Source organism: Cibotium barometz, chromosome 57, assembly GCF_041138505.1.
Source record: "Cibotium barometz isolate CiBa-2024 chromosome 57, ASM4113850v1, whole genome shotgun sequence".
NCBI classification, from domain to species: Eukaryota; Viridiplantae; Streptophyta; class Polypodiopsida; order Cyatheales; family Cibotiaceae; genus Cibotium; species Cibotium barometz.
Genome location: NC_141102.1, coordinates 24475489 through 24489868, shown reverse-complemented (window position 1 = coordinate 24489868; position 14380 = coordinate 24475489).

The following is a 14380-nucleotide window of genomic DNA, read 5'->3' as shown; positions in this document are numbered from 1 at the left end:
TTATATAAGAAGTTAGAAAGAGACAGGTTACAACATGTTGAGAACTCTAATGAGACTAGTGACTATGCACATGAGATACAGTTCCGCAAGCCCTGAGCTTGCCTTTGACTTACTTGAGCAGTTTCTCTAGCTATGAAGCCATCTTTTCCCTTTTCCCGTGAATGTGACTTTCAAAAGTGAAAAGATGCAGGGGGAAAGAGAGCTTGAGCTCTTGCAAGCACACACACACACTCACAAAACCCTAGTAGAGAACACACAAGGTGTGAGGCTGAAAATCTTCTTCTTCTTCACTCAACACTCAACACACCATATACAAGATAAGAGTACACACAATATAAAAAGTACTCAACCAATACATACACGGGTTCTCTATAGTGTGAACCCAACTAAATGAGCTGGCACTATAACTATGCCAGTCTCTAGAATGGCTGTCACACAGCCTGTCATCCCACTGGCTGCATATCACCCATGATCTCACCAACCATGCCAGTGGTGTAAGTGTGGGACCTATCCCCCAGGCGGGTCATCAGTGTCCACCGCCTCACTGGATGAGCTCGATATCTCAACACTCCCCCTCGAGCTCAACTCTATCTCATGTACACCAAGCGAAGCCCTGAATCTGCGGAGCTTCTCTGTACCCAACGCTTTGGTGAAGATGTCAGCTACCTGATCCTCTGTGCTAACATAAACAAGGTCAAGGTCTCCTGCCAAGACCTTCTCTCTGATGAAGTGGTAGTGGACCTCTATATGCTTCGTACGAGCATGAAAAACTGGGTTCCTGGTCAACTGTATACTGCTAATGTTATCACAGAAAATGACAACTTGTCTCCACTGATAGACCCAAATCTGCAAGTAGCTTTCTCAACCAAGCTACCTCACATGCTGCCATAGTAGCTCCTCTATACTCAGCCTCTGTACTAGATAGAGCAACCATAGGCTGCTTCTTGCTGCTCCAAGTCACATCAGCACTCCCCAAAGAAAACATGAATCCACTGGTAGATCTTCTATCTGAGATACTACCAGCCCAATCTGTTGGGGTAAAGGCACTGGCCACCCTATGTAACAGTTTGTTAGTCTAGTACTGCTAAGTACAATAAGTATGCTTCGTACTTAGTGCCTAGTGGTCCTAGCCTTATCCATAGATATATATATACTACTGTGTGTACTTGGGGAGGTACCACTCATTGTTTATCCCCACCTATTGGTGTCTACAGTGTGTGTGTCTCCTCACTCCGGTTCTCTGTCAACTGGTATCAGAGCTAAGGCTCCCTTCCCCATGATGCTCTCTTCTCCCTCTTCGATGCTGCTGTGAGCGGATCTGTTGAGGAGCTCGTTTGGAGAGCCGACGGGCTGCTGTGGGCGAGTTGTCTGAGCTCAATCGTGGAGCTTGAGGGCTGCTGTTCGCTTCTCTCTCACGCTGGAGGCCTTGACGAGTTCGATCTACTGGTCGTTTCTCTGTGAGGCTGATCATCGCTTGAGTTGTGGGCTGCCGATTCTGAGCTGGCTGCTCCCTCTGTGGTCGACGACCTGCTCTCCATCGTTTGGCTGCTGCTGGGCGACTCCTTGCTGTCCAGCTTGATCGACGACATGCTGCTGCTGCCATCGTTTGGCTGCTTCTGCTGGTGCATCTCTGGCGGGCTGTTCCATGCTGCTGGTGCAATCTGTGCTGGCTGTTGTGTGGCCGCCATCTGAAGCTTATTTTTTGGGAAAGCTGGGAGCACTTGCAGCAAAGCATCTAGTGCCTGTTTGAACAAAATACCAATGGCTGGGCGAGTTGGGGGCTGATCTACTTCTGGCCGACCTGTCCATTGCGAGTGAGAAGTAGAGCTTGTGATTGAGGCAGATAATTTCGAGTCTCAAGCCTTGGAATATGCAAGAGTTCTTTAGTAAATTGTTCTTGCGCTAGAAAGTATTGCACAATGCGATATACCAGCTGTGAGCAGCTATCTGCTCATTTTTCTCCTTGATGCTGCTCCTGTTTGTGGAGATCCTATTGCTAGTCTGTGTGTTGATCTTGGCTCTACGCATTGATCATCTGATCATTACTGTTGTGGGCTGCTCCTCTCACATTTGCCATTGGCACATTAGCCAGGTACTTTGTATTACTTGCATTGTACTTTCCATTCCTGCCATTTTCATTTCCTTGTACCGCGTATTGTGCATATACACGTACAGGTGCAGGTGTTCTACTTGTGGCAGGGCTTACACTCGCACTGAGGCTTAGCTTATGTCGCAAACAGTGTCGAGACAGGTCTTATCACTTGGCCAGTGATTGTACGTCAGTGTTGGCACTGAGTGTATGCATTGGGCAGATCTATGCTTGATACTTGCAGCGTATGCTATGTTGGATGCAACCCAAATGGATATGCAGTCAAATGCCTTGTGAGCAGTAGCAGCGTGATGCCATTTACTGTGTTAATGCACGGAATGTGCTGTCAATTCAAGGGGCTTTTGATGCCATTGTCCGTGGGACAAATGCTGTAATTTGCTGTTGTGAGTACATTCACTTTTGGGGCAGATTTGTTCAATTTTGTCCAACTTTGACTTTTGTCAAATTGGGGCTTTTGTAGCCTGACCGGCAATCTGTCAAGTGGGAGTATTCTACATGCAGCAGATTATCTTGTGGAGCACAATTATGCACTGAAAGTGCAAAATTTGATTTAGATCTTCTGGTCAAATCTCTGATTATCTTCACGCATTCAGAGGGCTTTTGAGCCACTTCACCTCTAGACTGTATATTCAGTCGGGGGGGAAGTTACTGAAGCAATTGGAGGTCTAAAATCAGGGATCTTCATAAAAAATCAGAAAATTACTTTTTTCTGACAGTCTGGGACTGTCAAACAGCAGGTTTGACCTGTTTTGACCAGCAGAATTCAAAAAAGTGCAGCTATAAATCATTATATCAGTTCTGGGATTTTTTCTGGAGCGTTTATACGCAGCTGTACTGCATTTTCGCCAGTAAAAACAGCAGAATCAGCTTGCTGTACTGTTTCTGCAGCAAGTGGGAGAAGAATATTCAGGTGGTTTTGTGCCACTAAAACAGTACACAGTTCACTTTTGACTGTACTTCCGCTGCGGGAGAATTTTCTTGGAGTGACTAGTGCTTAATTGCACGCCTACAGGGAGTCAGGGAGTTCCATTGAGGAACAAACTCTTCCTTCTTTACCATGAGTTCCAGCAGCGACGTGTCATCCTTGTTCCAGATAAAGAAGCTTGAAGGAGCTAAAAACTACGACATATGGAGGACACAGTGCTACAATGTGTTGATGCAGAAGGACCAGTACAAACCTATAAAGGAGAAGGGTGTTAAGCCCTCTAACATTACTGATGAGCAGTGGGAGAAGATGGACAACTTGGCCATGTCAACCATAATGCTTACAGTTGTTGATTCACTGGTTGTAGGCATCAGAGATGAACCTACTGCGTGGAGAATGTGGCAGCGTCTTGAGGATACATATGCCAAGAAAAGTGCCACGGGCAAAGCTTATTGGTTGAAGAAGCTTGTTGGGCTTCAGATGAAGGAGGGGACACCTATGTCCACTCATATTATTGAGTTCAACAGCATATTCAGCCAGGTGATCAACCAAGGGTTGAAGCTCGATGATGAGCTGAAAGCTACACTCATCCTATGTTCTCTACCTGAGTCATGGGATACATTCAGGACTTCTACTAGCAATTCGAATGCCATACAATTATTTGCAGATGTGGAGAGCGCTCTTCTACAGGAAGAGATGAATAGAAAGAATAATGCTATTGGGAAGTCAAATGCCTTGAATACACGCAGATGGTCAAAGACACGTGGTAAAGACAAAGAAAGAGAAAGGAGCAAGTCCCGCTCGAAGAAAGATCTTGTCTGCAATTATTGTGGCAAGAAGGGACATGTAGAGAAAAAATGTTTTCAGAAAAAGAACGACGAAAGAGCCAAAGAAGGCAAGGCTCAAGGCAAGTCTAAGGGCAAAGAAAAAGAGGAGCTGCATGTTACTTATGTTAGTGACAGTGACAGTGGACGTGAGGTATGCTTCACCTCTTCACTGTGGAGGCTCATACACTTCATGCTGGTGATGGATCAGATATGCATTCTTGGATTATAGATTCAGGAGCTTCTTTCCATGTTACTCCTTACAGAGATCTGTTTGTCAGATATTCAGCTGGGAAGAAGGGAGTTGTATTTCTTGGTGATAACCATGCATGTTCGATCATTGGTATTGGTGATGTCAGACTTGTGCTTGAGAATGGCCAGCAGATGATGCTCAAAGGGGTTAGGCATGTTCCTGAGGTGAAGAAGAACTTGATTTCCACAGGGTTGTTGGATGACGATGGTTATCATACCACTTTTGGTAATCAGAAATGGAAAATCAGCAAAGGGGCAATGGCTATAGCCAGAGGTCCCAAACTTGACACTTTGTATTCACTTCATGCAGGACATTGTCCGCATTCCGATGTAAATGCCGCCGAGCTGCCAAAGATTTCATTGTGGCATAGCCGGCTTGGCCATATGAGTGTTAAGGGAATGGAGCAACTGGCTCATTTTGGTTACTTGCCGAGTCTAAAATTTTCAGATTTAAAGAAGTGTGAATTTTGTCTCTACGGTCGTCAAGTACAGATTCCTCATAAGAGGGCATCAAATCAGAAATTACAGCTCTTGGAGCTTGTCCATACCGATGTATGTGAGATGCCTACTGTATCTTTAGGAGGAGCAAAGTACATTTTGTCATTTATAGATGATGCCACCCGCAAAGTGTGGGTTTACACTCTTAAAAGAAAGAGTGATACCTTTACTGCTTTCACTAAGTTTGTTGCACTGGTTGAAAATGAGACAGGCAAGAAACTGAAAGCTTTGAGGTCTGACAATGGTGGAGAGTATTTGTCCAAAGAGTTCCAGGAATTCTGTGAGGCAAAGGGCATTCAAAGAGTGTTATCTGCACCGTATGATCCTCCACAGATTGGGACCGCTGAGAAAATGTTCAGGACCATTCAAGAAAAGGTCAGATCTATGTTGTCACATGCTGCATTGCCCCACACTTTTTGGGCTGAAGCTGTAAAGACAGCTGTGCACCTTATAAATAGGTCACCGAATAAGAGATTATGTGGTGGTGTGCCTGAAGAGGCATGGACGGGTAAGCCTCCGTCTTACAAACACCTACGGGTCTTTGGTTGTGTCGCGTATGTGCATGTACGCAGGGAGGACAGAACTAAATTGGATCCAAAGTCTCTGAAATGCATTTTCCTAGGGTATGGTGACAAAGGTGAGATGGGCTACAGATTATGGGATCCCACAAATAGAAAATTAATACGCAACAATGATGTCGTATTTGATGAAACCGTCATGTTCAAGGAACCTGTTGTACAGCAGGGACCTTTAAAAGTAACTATTGATGATGACAGGCATCATGGGCAACATAAACCGGCTGTAAATCAGCCACAACAGCAGCATAATCAGCCATTAAATGATGCTGCAGCAGGTCCAAATGGACAGCCAGATATGGCAGATTATATCCCAATCGATGTACCACAGTTAGTTGACCTTCCTGACATGTAAATGCAGCCAGAATTGGGTAATGAACAGGCTGGACAGCCACCTCCTGATAATGGTCATCAGGTTAGAAGGTCAACAAGACCGACATGGCAGCCAGACAGATTTATTCCTGGCTTTGATTATCTAATGCTCACTGATTGTGGAGAGCCTTCATGCTACAGAGAGGCTAGGCAGAGGGCAGACAAGGTTCAATGGGATCTTGCTATGAAGTCTGAAATGGACAGTCTTCACAAAAATGGCACTTGGGAATTGGTACCCTTGCCTACTGGCAAGAAAGTACTGCCATGCAAATGGGTTTATCGACTTAAAGTCACACCTGGTGAAAAGCCAAGGCATAAAGCCAGACTGGTTGCCAAGGGGTTCAAGCAGGAATATGGTGTTGACTTTGATGAGATATTCTCTCCCGTCGTTAAGATGACAACTCTCAGAACTGTATTAGCATTGGTTGCACATGCAGATATGGACTTGATCCAAATGGATGTGAAGACGGCATTTCTTCATGGTGATTTACATGAAGAGATTTTTATGCAGCAGCCAGAAGGTTTTACAGTGAAGGGAAAGGAGAAGCTTGTGTGCATACTGAAGAAAAGTCTTTATGGTCTTAAGCAGGCACCCAGAGAATGGTATCATAAGTTTGATACATTCATGCGAACCCAAGGTTATAGGAGAAGTGACATTGATCGCTGCTTGTATACCAAGAAAGCTTCAGATGGCAGTTTACTGATCCTCATCTTGTATGTGGATGATATGTTGATTGCTGGAAAATCTCATAAGGAGATAGATGCCTTGAAGAAAAGATTGCACCAGACCTTTGATATGAAGGATCTTGGTGATGCCAACCATATACTGGGCATGCGGATACTTCGGGATAGGGAAAAGCGGTTGCTATACTTGTCTCAGAAGGAATACATTGGCAAGGTCTTGCAGAGATTTCACATGGAGGGGGGGAAGAGTATTGGTACTCCATTGCCTCCTTATGTGAAAATCAGTGCTTTGGACAGCCCTCAGACAGATGCCGAGAGGGCTGAGATGTCAAAGATTCCGTATGCATCAGCGTGTGGCAGTCTCATGTATGCTATGGTTGCAACCAGGCCCGATATTGCGTTTGCAGTGGGAGTGGTTAGTAGATACATGGCTAAACCTGGCAGGAAGCATTGGGATGCAGTGAAAGGTGTCATGAGATACCTAAAGGGTACACAGGACCTGTGTATATGTTTCGGCAGTCAAGATGCAAAAGTGCAGGGTTATACAGACTCTGATTATGCCGGTCACCCTGATACCCGGAAGTCTACTACCGGATATGTTTTCACTTTCACTGGAGGTGCAGTGTCGTGGGTATCTAGAATGCAGCAATGCATTGCTCTGTCTACTACAGAAGCTGAATATATTGCAGCCACTGAGGCATGCAAGGAAGCTATATGGCTATCTCGGCTAGTGGCAGATTTGGGCTACTCTAGTGATACTCCATTGTTGCATTGTGACAGTCAGAGTGCCATACAGTTGGCACGAAATCCTGTTTTTCATGCAAAGACAAAGCACATCGACGTGAAGTATCATTTTATCAGGGAGGTGCTTGAGAACAAGCAACTTCAGCTTGTGAAAGTTCACACTGATGACAATCCGGCAGATCTGTTGACAAAAGGATTGGCTGCTGAGCGGTTTGCATACTGCAGACGGCTAATGGGTATAGGTTAAGGCCAGTCTACTGGTCTTGTACATTATGATGTATATGCTGTTTTTTCTTTTCTTTCTCTTGAGGGAACATTGCCTTTAAGTGGGAGGTTGTTGGGGTAAAGGCACTGGCCACCCTATGTAACAGTTTGTTAGTCTAGTACTGCTAAGTACACTAAGTATGCTTCGTACTTAGTGCCTAGTGGTCCTAGCCTTATCCATAGATATATGTGTGTACTTGGGGAGGTACCACTCATTGTTTATCCCCACCTATTGGTGTCTACAGTGTGTGTGTCTCCTCACTCCGGTTCTCTGTCACAATCAGCATCTGTGTACCCATGTACACATATCTGTGTCCCAGTCTCATAGAATAGTCCACAATGCAAAGTAGACCTCACATACCTCAGTATGCGTCTCAATGCATCCAAATGTGATTTCTGTGGAACGTACATAAACTGACTCACCAATCCAACCAGCATAGCTCAAATCTGGCCTGGTGATCGTCATGTATATCAAGCTTCCTACTATGTGCCTATACATAGTAGGGTCCTCCAAAATCTCTCCTGAATCTACACTCAACTTGCCATTCTGATCCAATGGCACTGAGATAGGCTTACAGCCTGTCATACCATACTTGGACAACATGTCCAAGCCATACTGTCTCTGCAGTAATCCAATACCATGTGGTGACCTAATCACCTCAATGCCCAAGAAATATCTGAGCTCCCCCAGATCCTTCATCTCAAACTCCTGTCTAAGTAAGATCTTTACATCAAAGATCTCTGCATCATGGTCCCCCGTAATGATCAAGTCATCTACATAGATGACAACAAGCACAACCCCTCTATCATCATGTCTCACATACACCGAGAAACCTGCATTGGCTACATGAAAGGCAATAGTGACAAGATATTCAGAAATCTTGTCAGACCATACTCTTGGTGCTTGCTTTAAGCCATACAAGGCTTTCTTCAACCTACAAACATGCTCGGGGTGACTCACATTCTCATAACCAGGTGGCTGCAACATATACACCTCTTCTTACAAATCCCCATGCAAGAATGCATTCTTTACATCCATCTAATGTAAAGACCATTGCTTTGACGCAGCCACTGCTATCACAACTCTCACTGTTGCCATCTTGGCAACTGGGCTGAAAGTTACATCATAATCAATGCCATATGTCTGCGCATACCCTTTGGCTACCAATCTAGCCTTATACCTATTTATGCTTCCATCACTATTATGTTTTACTTTGTACACCCACTTGCATCCAATGGATTTCTTGCCTTCAGGCAATTACACTAAGTCCCAAGTTTCATATCCATATAGTGCATTCGTCTCCTCATCCTCCATAGCTTTCTCCCAACACACATTTCCAACAGCCTCATCAATGCATGTGGGCTCAACAACCTGCACAACCTTTGCCATATATGCATAGTGATGTGCCACATAGCCATCATACGTAAATCTCTGCACAGGATTTTTCACTCTCCCAGATCTTCGTAGCTTTTCATTCATGTCTTCCATAGCCTTCTTTACACCAGGTGTTCTCATAGCTGGGATCCCAAGCTCCTCATCAAGGCTCATATCTGAGCCACTAGACTCTCCATCAACATGAGAATGCCCTGCAGAAATGTCAGGCATACCAAGGGGCTCAACCACTTTCTCTTTTCCTTTACATGATGCACTAATCACATTTGCAGGACTGGTATTATGATGCAGCCTGCCACTCCATGGTCTATCAACAGACCCACTAGATGAGGACTCTCCTAGTCCACTCAAAGACTGTGATTGCTGACATGCATTCTGTGCAACCACACTTCCACTCACATCAGCCCCAATAGCTTCTTTTTCAGCAGCATACCAGCTACTCATCTCATCAAAGACAACATCCCTGCTTACCCTCAACTCACGTGTAGCAGGGTTATAACACCTATATCCCTTTTGCTCAAGGGAATATCCAATAAACACACATTTTTTAGCTTTCGGATCCAGCTTAGTTCTCAGCTCATCTGGCACATGCACATATGCAATGCATCCAAATACTTTCAGATGAGACAAATCTAGTTTTCTGCCAGTAAACCTCTCCTCTGGAGTTACATCATGTATGGCTGCAGTTGGAGTCCTATTCATAATGTATACTGCTGTAGAAACCCAATAGCTATGCGGCATATTTTTCTCTTCCATCAATGCTTGCACAATCTCAACAATGTGCTTGTTTTTTCGCTCAGCAACTCCATTTTACTGCGGAGTGTATCTGCATGTAAATTGTCTCCGAATACCATTCTTCTTCAAAAATTCAGAGAACTCATTATAGAAGTACTCTCCCCCTCCATCTGACCTTAGGCACTTTACATATTTCCCTGTTTGCTTTTCAACCAAAACTCTGAAATTCTGGAAGTGATTGAACACCTCACTCTTCTTCTTCATGAAATATACCCACACTTTCCTTATGTGGTCATCAATGAATGTCACATAATACCTGCAGCCTCCTATAGACATGGTCTTCGTAGGACCCCATACATCTGAATGCACAACATCTAGTGCATTTCTGCTCACATATCTATTACGTGGGAATATATGCTTTGTTTGCTTTCCAAATTGGCATGCTTCACATATTCTCTATGTGCGCTTTTGTCGCACAGGTCGTAGCTGGGGACTTGCCAGACACCGTATGCGAGCCACGAATGGCTACAAGCATACAACCAGGGAAGGAAGCTCAAACAGAATGCCAAAGGGTGTGTCACTCACCGCTTAACTGCTGCCTTGAAGGATTCCCGCGTCGCAGCCGTGAAGGAGGAGCCGCCGTCGCCGCTCTACCGCCTCTCCGCCGCCTCGCCGTGCCGCTACACAGTGCGCTCGATCGCTCTCTCACTCTCTCTCTCTCTCTCTCACACACGCAGGAGAAGGAAAACAAGGAGATAAGGCAAGAGCACTCTTCTATTCACAACACATGAGAATGAGGATTTTAGGGTTACATTTGACTCATATAGGTGACTTGGCCGTTCACACTTGGGCGCCCATACATGGCCGGCCGACCCTAACCCTTATCCTACTGATATCCAAGGTGCGCCTCTCATCGGCGATCACCCAATCCCTTCATCCTTAACATATGATGCCGACAAGCCCGGCCCATGACTCAGAATATTTAAATTAATGACGTAAAATATAGTATGTCGCAATGTCCGCCATGGGTTAACATGCCCCCCTTCCTGATGTAGATTCCGTCCTCGGAAGCTATGGTATGGTAAGCTCGAGAGGGTTGTTGTGGTAGACCGTCTGCAAAACAGGGAAGTAGAGTGAAGGTATGCTGGAATTCAAAAGATATAAAGTGTATAAATTCAAGCGTGTGAGACCACAATGGATGATGCTATTAGAACTTAGTTTAAGGGTACATGAGTGAGCTAGTGTAGCAAATTAATAGGAGTTTAAAATTATTGAAAGGAATTCAAGAGTTAGCAAGGTGTCAAAGGTTTATCAAGCTTTATAACTGGCCTAAGTCAAGGAAAATAACCAAGCTTAATAAATAAACAGATGACCATACTATGTCTACTCTAAGAACAAGTAGTTACCACGAGCCTAGGGACACAAGAAACATCAGAGTTACAGGAGCCTTTTGCCTTTTGCCTTTTTTTTTTTTTTTTTTTGCACATGACAATTTTTATACACAATGGCGACCTTCCTAAGGCAAAACTAACATCGATCCTGGTACCATGTTTAACACAAGGCATTATCCAGGAATCTATTAGCTCACTTTAGGCAAGGCTACCCCCTACCAAGGCATCGGTCTGGAGTAGAATACTCCTCGCCTACCAAGTATCAATAAGGCGATAGGCCAACATTAAAGCACACTAACCCTTGTATTGCCATTTATTGTAGGCTTTTTTTTTTTAAATCTATTTCTTTTGATCTTTGCTCCTGAACTAAAATGTGTTCTTACATCCTTTCGACAAGGGGTAAAAGCTATGTCCTAGAGGTCAACACACACATGGCCAGGTGTCAAACATTAAGATGGTTTGACCCTAGACCTAAGACAATCGTATTCCAAGGTTAACTAAAGACATCATGCTGCCTAGGAATATTTCCAATAAAGTTAAGCTCATTAATGTTTTACACTAGCATGCAAGCAACTTCAAAAACTAAGTAGTACAATGACAATTTCCATGTGGTCATGCCGTATAGTTTATGAAATTAATTGAACAGAAAAAACGAAAGAGAGTGGGTATGGAAGAATTACACCTGAAATTGGAGATCTCCTTGATTTGATGAGACAGCTTGCAATGTGATGTAGATATATTTTGATGATCGTTGCGGCAGTCTCAAGATATGGAAGCGAACCCACCTCAAACGTTTTAACCTGTACAATCAACTAACAAGCACTATACCTCGAGAGGCACATCAGTGTGAAAATTTCAAGACTCGTTTAAGGAATCTAAACTAGAAAAAACTTGAAAACACTAACCTACCTACCAGTCATCACACTACTACTGAGAATACGGTAAGAGGATGTTGTAGAGTCCTGGCTCTAGCCCTAAGGCTAAGCCTCTATCCGCATCATCCAAACAAATAAAGTCAACCTTAGTAGTGCCATGAGTTTCATCCGTCCATTCATCATTGTCAGATATTTCCTTTTCATTTTCCCATCCACATAAACTCATCAAAAATGTAACCATGCGAGGATAGTCATCTTGTGGAAAAGGAAAGCATTGGGCTATCGGGGATATGTCCTCTACAGAGTAGGGGTCAGTCATGGTCAATAGGCAAATTAGCCATTCTAATTCTTCAACATTTTCCTCTCTGGCCAGTACATCTATATGATCCCATTCAGTTTCAATAACAGGATAGCACATGTGAAATATCTGAGAAAGGTACAGATGATACCTCTCATCAAAGGCGGGAGTGGATGAAGTGTATGATGATCGTGCATCTGCCATATCTGCAAACACAGATATAGCATCAGTAGGTTTGTGAGACAGGTCAATCTAGTTCTTGATTGTATACAGATATTTATCCTCTTTTTGTGCTCTTGCTCTTTTTACTATTTTTTGTTTTTCTTTTCTTTGTTTTTGTTTTTTTTATTTTTTAAAAATGTATGAAGCTATATATATACATCCCCTTGAATTTGGCAATTACATGGTCAGGGGAGAAGGTTAAGGAGGAAGCATTAGAATGTCGAGCGTGAGTACATGCTCCCCCCTTCCTTGGGTACATCATATTATTTGCAATGATGTTGCAGCCTCTTGGAACCAATTTGTCCAGCGGGTCATAGGTTGTGATGTGGGCAGATAGCTTTTTATGACCCTTGTGGCCACATCCAATTGTAGAGATGGTAGTGTACGCTCCCACTGACGAATGGAGGAAATGGTTTCCGACGATACTATTACAAGGGGAGACGTAGACTCATCGGTTTTTTGTTGGGTGTTGACAAGAGTAGGTGTAGAGCATGTAGAAACTTCTATATGATTGTGTGCCTGGCATGAGGAGCTAGAAGCTTCATGTGGCTCCCCCCTTCCTGAGCTAGGTGGTAATGATCGATATCGTTTGGGAATCCAAACTAACTCTGGAAGAAGTGGTGCGGAGCATTCTATTACCTTTCCCTTACCACGGTCTTGAATTGTCATTGGGGTGGCAACAATTGGTTTGCAAGGTTTTACAGGTGATGTAGAGGGATTCAGCTTATGTTTAGGGACCCAAATCTGGTCATTTCCCTCGTAGTACCCTTGGGCTACTAATAATTTTTTAGGGATCCATCGCGATGTTACATTGCCCTTTCTCGGGTGGGTAGCTGCTTTCCTTTTACGAGGCTTCTTGGTGGCTGAACGAGATTGAGCAGGGGAAGTAGCTGTTAACAAAGCTTTGGGGACCCATTTGTATGTACTCTTTGGCATAGTAAGCGAAGCTTTAAGGACCACCTTGCATGTTTCCACTCTTGGCGTTGAAGCGTTAGAGGGGTGGCCAACAATCGAAGATGGTTTTGCCACTGGACTTTGTGATTTTTCGTTATCTAATATGTGAGTGGATGACTTATGTGCAGGATTTTGAGCGGTCAGACCTAGTGTTGGTTCTTGCGTTGTGACTTGTCTAGTTGCCCAATCGATATTGCATTTGGTGGCCATCATCCATTTGCGCCCTAAGATTACAGTCCCTTCCATGGTACCGACAGGCATAACCAAAAAGCTTTGAATTATGGTTCCCTTGTCATAAGCAACCGGAGTGTGCAGAATTCCTGAGACAGGGGTTTTCTTCTTGTTGATTCCTTGGACTTGGATAGAACTCTTGGTTAAAGGTGGTTTTCCCAGTTGACACCACACGCCATATGATAGCAAATTGTGTTGAGCTCTTGTATCCAATAATGCATTATACAGCACCTCCTCGTAAGGACTCTGTAACTCAATTGGGTATCTTAGAGGTGGGTCAGATTCCAGTGCATCCTCCTCTGCTTCCTCGAAAAATACTTGCGTAATTCCCAAGTTGGCTTCTCGTTGTCTCCTAGCACGCTGTTGACGTTCTTTGGCTTCGACTCTTGCTTGTATCTTTTTAAGCTCAGCATGTTCTTTAGCTGCCTTCTTTTGATGGATTGCGTGTAACTCCTCCTGGCTCAGGGGGTCATAGTATCTTTTGAATTTACTCCCATTAAGGAATCCAATGGTTTCAACTCCGTCGAGAGTCTCCACTCTGATGGTACCTTGCGGTGTAATTTCACATACTCTATACGGTCCCTTACCAGCATATTTGAGTTTCTTCTTTTCGTTTCGCACTCCATACATCAGGACTTTATCCCCAACCTTGATGTCCTTGTCCTTTAGATGGCGATCAAACCATTTTTTCCTTCTATCCTTCTCCACAAGGGCATTGTATACAGCCAATTGTCTTTCTTCGTTTAGTCGCTCAAGGATATACAGACGCTCTGCTAAGGGATTACCATCCCAACCCTCTTGAGTAGCAACACGAAGACTAGGAATGACAAATTCCCACGGCATGACTGCTTCTTGGCCATATACCATTTTGAATGGTGTGCAATTAATAGCCACTTTGTACGCAGTACGATAGGCCCATAAAGCTGTCGTAAGCTTTAGATCCCAATCCGTGCGATGAGCTTCAACTGTCTTTGTCAAAATAGAGATTAAAGTCTTGTTGGTACTCTCGGCTTGGCCATTCGCTTGCGGATAA